Source organism: Aphelocoma coerulescens, unplaced genomic scaffold (genome assembly GCF_041296385.1).
Source record: "Aphelocoma coerulescens isolate FSJ_1873_10779 unplaced genomic scaffold, UR_Acoe_1.0 HiC_scaffold_256, whole genome shotgun sequence".
NCBI classification, from domain to species: Eukaryota; Metazoa; Chordata; class Aves; order Passeriformes; family Corvidae; genus Aphelocoma; species Aphelocoma coerulescens.
The window spans coordinates 164,198-179,124 of record NW_027183600.1 but is presented as its reverse complement, the minus strand read 5'-3'; positions in this window follow the sequence as shown (position 1 = coordinate 179,124).

Below are 14,927 nucleotides of genomic sequence, written 5' to 3'. Positions count from 1 at the left end.
GTGAGCCCGTGCCAAGCCAGTGCCGGAGTGGGATCCTAGCAGCACCTGTGGAAGCCGGGAGAGAGGAGCCCACCTGGAGCAGGTTCGTGCAGGATTAATCATCCCGTGGCTTCCCACCAGGGTCCTGTTGCTTCCAAAAGGCCCCACAGTGTCACTGTGGCCCCTCGGTTCCACCAGGTTCCATAGCGTCACTGTGGTGCCCAGGGTTCCGTCAGCTTCGCCAGCATCCCCACGGTCTGCAGAGCTCCCCGAGCTTCTGTGGTGTCACAGTGGAGGCAGGGTTGCATCAGGTTCCATAGCATCAGCACGGTCTCCAGGGCTCCCAGAGGTTCTGTGGTGTCACAGTGGAGGCAGGGTTGCATCAGGTTCCATAGCATCACCACAGTCTCCAGGGCTCCCTGAGCTTCTGTGGTGTCACAGTGGAGGCAGGGTTGCATCAGGTTCCATAGCATCAGCACGGTCTCCAGGGCTCCCAGAGGTTCTGTGGTGTCACAGAGGAGGCAGGGTTGCATCAGGTTCCATAGCATCAGCACGGTCTCCAGGGCTCCAAGAGCTTCTGTGTTGTCACAGAGGAGGCAGGGTTGCATCAGGTTCAATAGCATCAGCACGGTCTCCAGGGCTCCCCTGAGCTTCTGTGGTGGTGTCACAGAGGAGCCAGGCTTCCTTGTAGTTCCCCAGCATCACAAAGGCTCTCCTGGGAGCCACGGGTCACAAAGCACCGTGGGCTCTGTGCAGCCCCGCTGTGTCACAATGGCCGCTGGCTTCCACGAGCCCCCGCAGTGTCCCAGTGGGCCCCGTGGCTTTAGGAGTGGGTGGCTGGGAGTTGGTGCCAGCGGCTGGGGGAGCAGCAGCAGGGACTGTGTGTGGACAGTGCCATGGCCACTTGTGTGGCCACTGGTGTCTCTGTGCCAGGCACAGCCGTGGTGTGTAACACCGGCTCTGGGTCCTTTGGCTGTGCAGGTGGCAGTCACGGCCTGGAGCAGGGCTGCTCCCGGGGGACAGCCTGGGGCAGGAGGCTGCTGGAGATTCATTCCCCACACTCCTTGTCATGAGGTGCTCAGAGTGATTGGAAAGGCTGTTGGCAGCAGGCAGTTCTCTGGGTTCAAGCTGTGGAGCTGTCAGCGGGAATGCAAAGGCCAAGCTGGTGAGCCTTTTGTCCTGGTGCCTTTAGTGTGTGAGCAGTCCCTGGTGCCGTTGTCTTTGGATCCTGAGTGTGGGAGAGGCAAGGCTTAGGATGGTGCGTAGAGCTGAGAAGGAAAGTGCCGAGAGCAGCGTGTGTGCTGCTGCTTTGAGGGGTGCAGTTGAAGTTGTAGGCAGCAAGAGCTTTCTCAGCTGGCCCTTTTGTGAGCTCTGCTTTTGCCAGATGACTTCCATCTTACCCTCTTACCATCTTAGCCTCTCATTTTTGCATATCCCAAACCCCCTTCCAAACATCCAGCAGCTGCTTGTAAAGAAGAAGTCCTAGAACAAAAAGCCAGTGCTGCCTTTCATAGCCCCTTTGCTGTCTATGAAGTAGAGGAAAGAAGCTAGTGAGACGCACTTTCTTTCTCAACTCCATAGAGCGCATCCTTCTCTCAAGGTGGCAGAGTCCTTGGCGGAAGTGAAGCATCTGCAGCTGCAGTTCAGACTGAGAGATGTGCCAGGACAGGAAACATTTGCTGACCTTCCCTGTTCCCTGTGCAACATGATTCTCGCATCCCAGTCACTTTCACATACCTTCGGTATCCCTGAGTCCAAGCAGCTAAAGCTCACAGAGACAGAAGTGTCAGGAAGGAAAACGTTCCAAAAGCACCCCCTTCTCTTATCAGCATATAAATTGTGCACAACAGGCTGCGGCACCGAACCTTCCTTCTCAGATAGACATGCCATCACACTTTTCACTCTTGCAGCTCGGTTGAAAAGCTCCAGCAGCTGCTCCCGCAATAGCAAAAGGTTCTAGAAGTGAAAGCCAGTTTGGGGCTGCACCTTCTCCTTGCCGCATGTAAGCCACACCAAACTCCCTGATGCACTCTGTCCTCCCCTTCTCAAAGGAGTAGACGGTGGCATCAGGACACACCTGTGTCCCAGCAGCTGGGTGCCCAGCCGGGAGCAGGAGCAGGGCTGGGGCTGCTCCCAAAGTTGCCCCGCCCCAATGCCAGAGCCGGACATATGCTGAGGGGGGGCTGGATCAGGCTTTATTGTCCAGCTGCATGCCAGGAGTGAGCACAAAATCTACCTGCATTCTCTGCAGCATGCCATCCTGGAGCAGAGCCATTGCCAAAGGAAGCCGTCAGCCCGTGCCAAGCCAGTGCCGGAGTGGGATCCTAGCAGCACCTGTGGAAGCCGGGAGAGAGGAGCCCACCTGGAGCAGGTTCGTGCAGGATTAATCATCCCGTGGCTTCCCACCAGGGTCCTGTTGCTTCCAAAAGGCCCCACAGTGTCACTGTGGCCCCTCGGTTCCACCAGGTTCCATAGCGTCACTGTGGTGCCCAGGGTTCCGTCAGCTTCGCCAGCATCCCCACGGTCTGCAGAGCTCCCCGAGCTTCTGTGGTGTCACAGTGGAGGCAGGGTTGCATCAGGTTCCATAGCATCAGCACGGTCTCCAGGGCTCCCAGAGGTTCTGTGGTGTCACAGTGGAGGCAGGGTTGCATCAGGTTCCATAGCATCACCACAGTCTCCAGGGCTCCCTGAGCTTCTGTGGTGTCACAGTGGAGGCAGGGTTGCATCAGGTTCCATAGCATCAGCACGGTCTCCAGGGCTCCAAGAGCTTCTGTGGTGTCACAGAGGAGGCAGGGTTGCATCAGGTTCAATAGCATCAGCACGGTCTCCAGGGCTCCCCTGAGCTTCTGTGGTGGTGTCACAGAGGAGCCAGGCTTCCTTGTAGTTCCCCAGCATCACAAAGGCTCTCCTGGGAGCCACGGGTCACAAAGCACCGTGGGCTCTGTGCAGCCCCGCTGTGTCACAATGGCCGCTGGCTTCCACGAGCCCCCGCAGTGTCCCAGTGGGCCCCGTGGCTTTAGGAGTGGGTGGCTGGGAGTTGGTGCCAGCGGCTGGGGGAGCAGCAGCAGGGACTGTGTGTGGACAGTGCCATGGCCACTTGTGTGGCCACTGGTGTCTCTGTGCCAGGCACAGCCGTGGTGTGTAACACCGGCTCTGGGTCCTTTGGCTGTGCAGGTGGCAGTCACGGCCTGGAGCAGGGCTGCTCCCGGGGGACAGCCTGGGGCAGGAGGCTGCTGGAGATTCATTCCCCACACTCCTTGTCATGAGGTGCTCAGAGTGATTGGAAAGGCTGTTGGCAGCAGGCAGTTCTCTGGGTTCAAGCTGTGGAGCTGTCAGCGGGAATGCAAAGGCCAAGCTGGTGAGCCTTTTGTCCTGGTGCCTTTAGTGTGTGAGCAGTCCCTGGTGCCGTTGTCTTTGGATCCTGAGTGTGGGAGAGGCAAGGCTTAGGATGGTGCGTAGAGCTGAGAAGGAAAGTGCCGAGAGCAGCGTGTGTGCTGCTGCTTTGAGGGGTGCAGTTGAAGTTGTAGGCAGCAAGAGCTTTCTCAGCTGGCCCTTTTGTGAGCTCTGCTTTTGCCAGATGACTTCCATCTTACCCTCTTACCATCTTAGCCTCTCATTTTTGCATATCCCAAACCCCCTTCCAAACATCCAGCAGCTGCTTGTAAAGAAGAAGTCCTAGAACAAAAAGCCAGTGCTGCCTTTCATAGCCCCTTTGCTGTCTATGAAGTAGAGGAAAGAAGCTAGTGAGACGCACTTTCTTTCTCAACTCCATAGAGCGCATCCTTCTCTCAAGGTGGCAGAGTCCTTGGCGGAAGTGAAGCATCTGCAGCTGCAGTTCAGACTGAGAGATGTGCCAGGACAGGAAACATTTGCTGACCTTCCCTGTTCCCTGTGCAACATGATTCTCGCATCCCAGTCACTTTCACATACCTTCGGTATCCCTGAGTCCAAGCAGCTAAAGCTCACAGAGACAGAAGTGTCAGGAAGGAAAACGTTCCAAAAGCACCCCCTTCTCTTATCAGCATATAAATTGTGCACAACAGGCTGCGGCACCGAACCTTCCTTCTCAGATAGACATGCCATCACACTTTTCACTCTTGCAGCTCGGTTGAAAAGCTCCAGCAGCTGCTCCCGCAATAGCAAAAGGTTCTAGAAGTGAAAGCCAGTTTGGGGCTGCACCTTCTCCTTGCCGCATGTAAGCCACACCAAACTCCCTGATGCACTCTGTCCTCCCCTTCTCAAAGGAGTAGACGGTGGCATCAGGACACACCTGTGTCCCAGCAGCTGGGTGCCCAGCCGGGAGCAGGAGCAGGGCTGGGGCTGCTCCCAAAGTTGCCCCGCCCCAATGCCAGAGCCGGACATATGCTGAGGGGGGGCTGGATCAGGCTTTATTGTCCAGCTGCATGCCAGGAGTGAGCACAAAATCTACCTGCATTCTCTGCAGCATGCCATCCTGGAGCAGAGCCATTGCCAAAGGAAGCCGTGAGCCCGTGCCAAGCCAGTGCCGGAGTGGGATCCTAGCAGCACCTGTGGAAGCCGGGAGAGAGGAGCCCACCTGGAGCAGGTTCGTGCAGGATTAATCATCCCGTGGCTTCCCACCAGGGTCCTGTTGCTTCCAAAAGGCCCCACAGTGTCACTGTGGCCCCTCGGTTCCACCAGGTTCCATAGCGTCACTGTGGTGCCCAGGGTTCCGTCAGCTTCGCCAGCATCCCCACGGTCTGCAGAGCTCCCCGAGCTTCTGTGGTGTCACAGTGGAGGCAGGGTTGCATCAGGTTCCATAGCATCAGCACGGTCTCCAGGGCTCCCAGAGGTTCTGTGGTGTCACAGTGGAGGCAGGGTTGCATCAGGTTCCATAGCATCACCACAGTCTCCAGGGCTCCCTGAGCTTCTGTGGTGTCACAGTGGAGGCAGGGTTGCATCAGGTTCCATAGCATCAGCACGGTCTCCAGGGCTCCCAGAGGTTCTGTGGTGTCACAGAGGAGGCAGGGTTGCATCAGGTTCCATAGCATCAGCACGGTCTCCAGGGCTCCAAGAGCTTCTGTGTTGTCACAGAGGAGGCAGGGTTGCATCAGGTTCAATAGCATCAGCACGGTCTCCAGGGCTCCCCTGAGCTTCTGTGGTGGTGTCACAGAGGAGCCAGGCTTCCTTGTAGTTCCCCAGCATCACAAAGGCTCTCCTGGGAGCCACGGGTCACAAAGCACCGTGGGCTCTGTGCAGCCCCGCTGTGTCACAATGGCCGCTGGCTTCCACGAGCCCCCGCAGTGTCCCAGTGGGCCCCGTGGCTTTAGGAGTGGGTGGCTGGGAGTTGGTGCCAGCGGCTGGGGGAGCAGCAGCAGGGACTGTGTGTGGACAGTGCCATGGCCACTTGTGTGGCCACTGGTGTCTCTGTGCCAGGCACAGCCGTGGTGTGTAACACCGGCTCTGGGTCCTTTGGCTGTGCAGGTGGCAGTCACGGCCTGGAGCAGGGCTGCTCCCGGGGGACAGCCTGGGGCAGGAGGCTGCTGGAGATTCATTCCCCACACTCCTTGTCATGAGGTGCTCAGAGTGATTGGAAAGGCTGTTGGCAGCAGGCAGTTCTCTGGGTTCAAGCTGTGGAGCTGTCAGCGGGAATGCAAAGGCCAAGCTGGTGAGCCTTTTGTCCTGGTGCCTTTAGTGTGTGAGCAGTCCCTGGTGCCGTTGTCTTTGGATCCTGAGTGTGGGAGAGGCAAGGCTTAGGATGGTGCGTAGAGCTGAGAAGGAAAGTGCCGAGAGCAGCGTGTGTGCTGCTGCTTTGAGGGGTGCAGTTGAAGTTGTAGGCAGCAAGAGCTTTCTCAGCTGGCCCTTTTGTGAGCTCTGCTTTTGCCAGATGACTTCCATCTTACCCTCTTACCATCTTAGCCTCTCATTTTTGCATATCCCAAACCCCCTTCCAAACATCCAGCAGCTGCTTGTAAAGAAGAAGTCCTAGAACAAAAAGCCAGTGCTGCCTTTCATAGCCCCTTTGCTGTCTATGAAGTAGAGGAAAGAAGCTAGTGAGACGCACTTTCTTTCTCAACTCCATAGAGCGCATCCTTCTCTCAAGGTGGCAGAGTCCTTGGCGGAAGTGAAGCATCTGCAGCTGCAGTTCAGACTGAGAGATGTGCCAGGACAGGAAACATTTGCTGACCTTCCCTGTTCCCTGTGCAACATGATTCTCGCATCCCAGTCACTTTCACATACCTTCGGTACCCCTGAGTCCAAGCAGCTAAAGCTCACAGAGACAGAAGTGTCAGGAAGGAAAACGTTGCAAAAGCACCCCCTTCTCTTATCAGCATATAAATTGTGCACAACAGGCTGCGGCACCGAACCTTCCTTCTCAGATAGACATGCCATCACACTTTTCACTCTTGCAGCTCGGTTGAAAAGCTCCAGCAGCTGCTCCCGCAATAGCAAAAGGTTCTAGAAGTGAAAGCCAGTTTGGGGCTGCACCTTCTCCTTGCCGCATGTAAGCCACACCAAACTCCCTGATGCACTCTGTCCTCCCCTTCTCAAAGGAGTAGACGGTGGCATCAGGACACACCTGTGTCCCAGCAGCTGGGTGCCCAGCCGGGAGCAGGAGCAGGGCTGGGGCTGCTCCCAAAGTTGCCCCGCCCCAATGCCAGAGCCGGACATATGCTGAGGGGGGGCTGGATCAGGCTTTATTGTCCAGCTGCATGCCAGGAGTGAGCACAAAATCTACCTGCATTCTCTGCAGCATGCCATCCTGGAGCAGAGCCATTGCCAAAGGAAGCCGTGAGCCCGTGCCAAGCCAGTGCCGGAGTGGGATCCTAGCAGCACCTGTGGAAGCCGGGAGAGAGGAGCCCACCTGGAGCAGGTTCGTGCAGGATTAATCATCCCGTGGCTTCCCACCAGGGTCCTGTTGCTTCCAAAAGGCCCCACAGTGTCACTGTGGCCCCTCGGTTCCACCAGGTTCCATAGCGTCACTGTGGTGCCCAGGGTTCCGTCAGCTTCGCCAGCATCCCCACGGTCTGCAGAGCTCCCCGAGCTTCTGTGGTGTCACAGTGGAGGCAGGGTTGCATCAGGTTCCATAGCATCAGCACGGTCTCCAGGGCTCCCAGAGGTTCTGTGGTGTCACAGAGGAGGCAGGGTTGCATCAGGTTCCATAGCATCACCACGGTCTCCAGGGTTCCAAGAGCTTCTGTGGTGTCACAGAGGAGGCAGGGTTGCATCAGGTTCAATAGCATCAGCACGGTCTCCAGGGCTCCCCTGAGCTTCTGTGGTGGTGTCACAGAGGAGCCAGGCTTCCTTGTAGTTCCCCAGCATCACAAAGGCTCTCCTGGGAGCCACGGGTCACAAAGCACCGTGGGCTCTGTGCAGCCCCGCTGTGTCACAATGGCCGCTGGCTTCCACGAGCCCCCGCAGTGTCCCAGTGGGCCCCGTGGCTTTAGGAGTGGGTGGCTGGGAGTTGGTGCCAGCGGCTGGGGGAGCAGCAGCAGGGACTGTGTGTGGACAGTGCCATGGCCACTTGTGTGGCCACTGGTGTCTCTGTGTCAGGCACAGCCGTGGTGTGTAACACCGGCTCTGGGTCCTTTGGCTGTGCAGGTGGCAGTCACGGCCTGGAGCAGGGCTGCTCCCGGGGGACAGCCTGGGGCAGGAGGCTGCTGGAGATTCATTCCCCACACTCCTTGTCATGAGGTGCTCAGAGTGATTGGAAAGGCTGTTGGCAGCAGGCAGTTCTCTGGGTTCAAGCTGTGGAGCTGTCAGCGGGAATGCAAAGGCCAAGCTGGTGAGCCTTTTGTCCTGGTGCCTTTAGTGTGTGAGCAGTCCCTGGTGCCGTTGTCTTTGGATCCTGAGTGTGGGAGAGGCAAGGCTTAGGATGGTGCGTAGAGCTGAGAAGGAAAGTGCCGAGAGCAGCGTGTGTGCTGCTGCTTTGAGGGGTGCAGTTGAAGTTGTAGGCAGCAAGAGCTTTCTCAGCTGGCCCTTTTGTGAGCTCTGCTTTTGCCAGATGACTTCCATCTTACCCTCTTACCATCTTAGCCTCTCATTTTTGCATATCCCAAACCCCCTTCCAAACATCCAGCAGCTGCTTGTAAAGAAGAAGTCCTAGAACAAAAAGCCAGTGCTGCCTTTCATAGCCCCTTTGCTGTCTATGAAGTAGAGGAAAGAAGCTAGTGAGACGCACTTTCTTTCTCAACTCCATAGAGCGCATCCTTCTCTCAAGGTGGCAGAGTCCTTGGCGGAAGTGAAGCATCTGCAGCTGCAGTTCAGACTGAGAGATGTGCCAGGACAGGAAACATTTGCTGACCTTCCCTGTTCCCTGTGCAACATGATTCTCGCATCCCAGTCACTTTCACATACCTTCGGTATCCCTGAGTCCAAGCAGCTAAAGCTCACAGAGACAGAAGTGTCAGGAAGGAAAACGTTCCAAAAGCACCCCCTTCTCTTATCAGCATATAAATTGTGCACAACAGGCTGCGGCACCGAACCTTCCTTCTCAGATAGACATGCCATCACACTTTTCACTCTTGCAGCTCGGTTGAAAAGCTCCAGCAGCTGCTCCCGCAATAGCAAAAGGTTCTAGAAGTGAAAGCCAGTTTGGGGCTGCACCTTCTCCTTGCCGCATGTAAGCCACACCAAACTCCCTGATGCACTCTGTCCTCCCCTTCTCAAAGGAGTAGACGGTGGCATCAGGACACACCTGTGTCCCAGCAGCTGGGTGCCCAGCCGGGAGCAGGAGCAGGGCTGGGGCTGCTCCCAAAGTTGCCCCGCCCCAATGCCAGAGCCGGACATATGCTGAGGGGGGGCTGGATCAGGCTTTATTGTCCAGCTGCATGCCAGGAGTGAGCACAAAATCTACCTGCATTCTCTGCAGCATGCCATCCTGGAGCAGAGCCATTGCCAAAGGAAGCCGTCAGCCCGTGCCAAGCCAGTGCCGGAGTGGGATCCTAGCAGCACCTGTGGAAGCCGGGAGAGAGGAGCCCACCTGGAGCAGGTTCGTGCAGGATTAATCATCCCGTGGCTTCCCACCAGGGTCCTGTTGCTTCCAAAAGGCCCCACAGTGTCACTGTGGCCCCTCGGTTCCACCAGGTTCCATAGCGTCACTGTGGTGCCCAGGGTTCCATCAGCTTCGCCAGCATCCCCACGGTCTGCAGAGCTCCCCGAGCTTCTGTGGTGTCACAGTGGAGGCAGGGTTGCATCAGGTTCCATAGCATCAGCACGGTCTCCAGGGCTCCCAGAGGTTCTGTGGTGTCACAGTGGAGGCAGGGTTGCATCAGGTTCCATAGCATCACCACAGTCTCCAGGGCTCCCAGAGGTTCTGTGGTGTCACAGTGGAGGCAGGGTTGCATCAGGTTCCATAGCATCAGCACGGTCTCCAGGGCTCCAAGAGCTTCTGTGGTGTCACAGAGGAGGCAGGGTTGCATCAGGTTCAATAGCATCAGCACGGTCTCCAGGGCTCCCCTGAGCTTCTGTGGTGGTGTCACAGAGGAGCCAGGCTTCCTTGTAGTTCCCCAGCATCACAAAGGCTCTCCTGGGAGCCACGGGTCACAAAGCACCGTGGGCTCTGTGCAGCCCCGCTGTGTCACAATGGCCGCTGGCTTCCACGAGCCCCCGCAGTGTCCCAGTGGGCCCCGTGGCTTTAGGAGTGGGTGGCTGGGAGTTGGTGCCAGCGGCTGGGGGAGCAGCAGCAGGGACTGTGTGTGGACAGTGCCATGGCCACTTGTGTGGCCACTGGTGTCTCTGTGCCAGGCACAGCCGTGGTGTGTAACACCGGCTCTGGGTCCTTTGGCTGTGCAGGTGGCAGTCACGGCCTGGAGCAGGGCTGCTCCCGGGGGACAGCCTGGGGCAGGAGGCTGCTGGAGATTCATTCCCCACACTCCTTGTCATGAGGTGCTCAGAGTGATTGGAAAGGCTGTTGGCAGCAGGCAGTTCTCTGGGTTCAAGCTGTGGAGCTGTCAGCGGGAATGCAAAGGCCAAGCTGGTGAGCCTTTTGTCCTGGTGCCTTTAGTGTGTGAGCAGTCCCTGGTGCCGTTGTCTTTGGATCCTGAGTGTGGGAGAGGCAAGGCTTAGGATGGTGCGTAGAGCTGAGAAGGAAAGTGCCGAGAGCAGCATGTGTGCTGCTGCTTTGAGGGGTGCAGTTGAAGTTGTAGGCAGCAAGAGCTTTCTCAGCTGGCCCTTTTGTGAGCTCTGCTTTTGCCAGATGACTTCCATCTTACCCTCTTACCATCTTAGCCTCTCATTTTTGCATATCCCAAACCCCCTTCCAAACATCCAGCAGCTGCTTGTAAAGAAGAAGTCCTAGAACAAAAAGCCAGTGCTGCCTTTCATAGCCCCTTTGCTGTCTATGAAGTAGAGGAAAGAAGCTAGTGAGACGCACTTTCTTTCTCAACTCCATAGAGCGCATCCTTCTCTCAAGGTGGCAGAGTCCTTGGCGGAAGTGAAGCATCTGCAGCTGCAGTTCAGACTGAGAGATGTGCCAGGACAGGAAACATTTGCTGACCTTCCCTGTTCCCTGTGCAACATGATTCTCGCATCCCAGTCACTTTCACATACCTTCGGTATCCCTGAGTCCAAGCAGCTAAAGCTCACAGAGACAGAAGTGTCAGGAAGGAAAACGTTGCAAAAGCCCCCCCTTCTCTTATCAGCATATAAATTGTGCACAACAGGCTGCGGCACCGAACCTTCCTTCTCAGATAGACATGCCATCACACTTTTCACTCTTGCAGCTCGGTTGAAAAGCTCCAGCAGCTGCTCCCGCAATAGCAAAAGGTTCTAGAAGTGAAAGCCAGTTTGGGGCTGCACCTTCTCCTTGCCGCATGTAAGCCACACCAAACTCCCTGATGCACTCTGTCCTCCCCTTCTCAAAGGAGTAGACGGTGGCATCAGGACACACCTGTGTCCCAGCAGCTGGGTGCCCAGCCGGGAGCAGGAGCAGGGCTGGGGCTGCTCCCAAAGTTGCCCCGCCCCAATGCCAGAGCCGGACATATGCTGAGGGGGGGCTGGATCAGGCTTTATTGTCCAGCTGCATGCCAGGAGTGAGCACAAAATCTACCTGCATTCTCTGCAGCATGCCATCCTGGAGCAGAGCCATTGCCAAAGGAAGCCGTCAGCCCGTGCCAAGCCAGTGCCGGAGTGGGATCCTAGCAGCACCTGTGGAAGCCGGGAGAGAGGAGCCCACCTGGAGCAGGTTCGTGCAGGATTAATCATCCCGTGGCTTCCCACCAGGGTCCTGTTGCTTCCAAAAGGCCCCACAGTGTCACTGTGGCCCCTCGGTTCCACCAGGTTCCATAGCGTCACTGTGGTGCCCAGGGTTCCGTCAGCTTCGCCAGCATCCCCACGGTCTGCAGAGCTCCCCGAGCTTCTGTGGTGTCACAGTGGAGGCAGGGTTGCATCAGGTTCCATAGCATCAGCACGGTCTCCAGGGCTCCCAGAGGTTCTGTGGTGTCACAGTGGAGGCAGGGTTGCATCAGGTTCCATAGCATCACCACGGTCTCCAGGGTTCCAAGAGCTTCTGTGGTGTCACAGAGGAGGCAGGGTTGCATCAGGTTCAATAGCATCAGCACGGTCTCCAGGGCTCCCCTGAGCTTCTGTGGTGGTGTCACAGAGGAGCCAGGCTTCCTTGTAGTTCCCCAGCATCACAAAGGCTCTCCTGGGAGCCACGGGTCACAAAGCACCGTGGGCTCTGTGCAGCCCCGCTGTGTCACAATGGCCGCTGGCTTCCACGAGCCCCCGCAGTGTCCCAGTGGGCCCCGTGGCTTTAGGAGTGGGTGGCTGGGAGTTGGTGCCAGCGGCTGGGGGAGCAGCAGCAGGGACTGTGTGTGGACAGTGCCATGGCCACTTGTGTGGCCACTGGTGTCTCTGTGCCAGGCACAGCCGTGGTGTGTAACACCGGCTCTGGGTCCTTTGGCTGTGCAGGTGGCAGTCACGGCCTGGAGCAGGGCTGCTCCCGGGGGACAGCCTGGGGCAGGAGGCTGCTGGAGATTCATTCCCCACACTCCTTGTCATGAGGTGCTCAGAGTGATTGGAAAGGCTGTTGGCAGCAGGCAGTTCTCTGGGTTCAAGCTGTGGAGCTGTCAGCGGGAATGCAAAGGCCAAGCTGGTGAGCCTTTTTTCCTGGTGCCTTTAGTGTGTGAGCAGTCCCTGGTGCCGTTGTCTTTGGATCCTGAGTGTGGGAGAGGCAAGGCTTAGGATGGTGCGTAGAGCTGAGAAGGAAAGTGCCGAGAGCAGCGTGTGTGCTGCTGCTTTGAGGGGTGCAGTTGAAGTTGTAGGCAGCAAGAGCTTTCTCAGCTGGCCCTTTTGTGAGCTCTGCTTTTGCCAGATGACTTCCATCTTACCCTCTTACCATCTTAGCCTCTCATTTTTGCATATCCCAAACCCCCTTCCAAACATCCAGCAGCTGCTTGTAAAGAAGAAGTCCTAGAACAAAAAGCCAGTGCTGCCTTTCATAGCCCCTTTGCTGTCTATGAAGTAGAGGAAAGAAGCTAGTGAGACGCACTTTCTTTCTCAACTCCATAGAGCGCATCCTTCTCTCAAGGTGGCAGAGTCCTTGGCGGAAGTGAAGCATCTGCAGCTGCAGTTCAGACTGAGAGATGTGCCAGGACAGGAAACATTTGCTGACCTTCCCTGTTCCCTGTGCAACATGATTCTCGCATCCCAGTCACTTTCACATACCTTCGGTATCCCTGAGTCCAAGCAGCTAAAGCTCACAGAGACAGAAGTGTCAGGAAGGAAAACGTTCCAAAAGCACCCCCTTCTCTTATCAGCATATAAATTGTGCACAACAGGCTGCGGCACCGAACCTTCCTTCTCAGATAGACATGCCATCACACTTTTCACTCTTGCAGCTCGGTTGAAAAGCTCCAGCAGCTGCTCCCGCAATAGCAAAAGGTTCTAGAAGTGAAAGCCAGTTTGGGGCTGCACCTTCTCCTTGCCGCATGTAAGCCACACCAAACTCCCTGATGCACTCTGTCCTCCCCTTCTCAAAGGAGTAGACGGTGGCATCAGGACACACCTGTGTCCCAGCAGCTGGGTGCCCAGCCGGGAGCAGGAGCAGGGCTGGGGCTGCTCCCAAAGTTGCCCCGCCCCAATGCCAGAGCCGGACATATGCTGAGGGGGGGCTGGATCAGGCTTTATTGTCCAGCTGCATGCCAGGAGTGAGCACAAAATCTACCTGCATTCTCTGCAGCATGCCATCCTGGAGCAGAGCCATTGCCAAAGGAAGCCGTGAGCCCGTGCCAAGCCAGTGCCGGAGTGGGATCCTAGCAGCACCTGTGGAAGCCGGGAGAGAGGAGCCCACCTGGAGCAGGTTCGTGCAGGATTAATCATCCCGTGGCTTCCCACCAGGGTCCTGTTGCTTCCAAAAGGCCCCACAGTGTCACTGTGGCCCCTCGGTTCCACCAGGTTCCATAGCGTCACTGTGGTGCCCAGGGTTCCATCAGCTTCGCCAGCATCCCCACGGTCTGCAGAGCTCCCCGAGCTTCTGTGGTGTCACAGTGGAGGCAGGGTTGCATCAGGTTCCATAGCATCAGCACGGTCTCCAGGGCTCCCAGAGGTTCTGTGGTGTCACAGTGGAGGCAGGGTTGCATCAGGTTCCATAGCATCACCACAGTCTCCAGGGCTCCCTGAGCTTCTGTGGTGTCACAGTGGAGGCAGGGTTGCATCAGGTTCCATAGCATCAGCACGGTCTCCAGGGCTCCCAGAGGTTCTGTGGTGTCACAGAGGAGGCAGGGTTGCATCAGGTTCCATAGCATCACCACGGTCTCCAGGGCTCCAAGAGCTTCTGTGGTGTCACAGAGGAGGCAGGGTTGCATCAGGTTCAATAGCATCAGCACGGTCTCCAGGGCTCCCCTGAGCTTCTGTGGTGGTGTCACAGAGGAGCCAGGCTTCCTTGTAGTTCCCCAGCATCACAAAGGCTCTCCTGGGAGCCACGGGTCACAAAGCACCGTGGGCTCTGTGCAGCCCCGCTGTGTCACAATGGCCGCTGGCTTCCACGAGCCCCCGCAGTGTCCCAGTGGGCCCCGTGGCTTTAGGAGTGGGTGGCTGGGAGTTGGTGCCAGCGGCTGGGGGAGCAGCAGCAGGGACTGTGTGTGGACAGTGCCATGGCCACTTGTGTGGCCACTGGTGTCTCTGTGCCAGGCACAGCCGTGGTGTGTAACACCGGCTCTGGGTCCTTTGGCTGTGCAGGTGGCAGTCACGGCCTGGAGCAGGGCTGCTCCCGGGGGACAGCCTGGGGCAGGAGGCTGCTGGAGATTCATTCCCCACACTCCTTGTCATGAGGTGCTCAGAGTGATTGGAAAGGCTGTTGGCAGCAGGCAGTTCTCTGGGTTCAAGCTGTGGAGCTGTCAGCGGGAATGCAAAGGCCAAGCTGGTGAGCCTTTTGTCCTGGTGCCTTTAGTGTGTGAGCAGTCCCTGGTGCCGTTGTCTTTGGATCCTGAGTGTGGGAGAGGCAAGGCTTAGGATGGTGCGTAGAGCTGAGAAGGAAAGTGCCGAGAGCAGCGTGTGTGCTGCTGCTTTGAGGGGTGCAGTTGAAGTTGTAGGCAGCAAGAGCTTTCTCAGCTGGCCCTTTTGTGAGCTCTGCTTTTGCCAGATGACTTCCATCTTACCCTCTTACCATCTTAGCCTCTCATTTTTGCATATCCCAAACCCCCTTCCAAACATCCAGCAGCTGCTTGTAAAGAAGAAGTCCTAGAACAAAAAGCCAGTGCTGCCTTTCATAGCCCCTTTGCTGTCTATGAAGTAGAGGAAAGAAGCTAGTGAGACGCACTTTCTTTCTCAACTCCATAGAGCGCATCCTTCTCTCAAGGTGGCAGAGTCCTTGGCGGAAGTGAAGCATCTGCAGCTGCAGTTCAGACTGAGAGATGTGCCAGGACAGGAAACATTTGCTGACCTTCCCTGTTCCCTGTGCAACATGATTCTCGCATCCCAGTCACTTTCACATACCTTCGGTATCCCTGAGTCCAAGCAGCTAAAGCTCACAGAGACAGAAGTGTCAG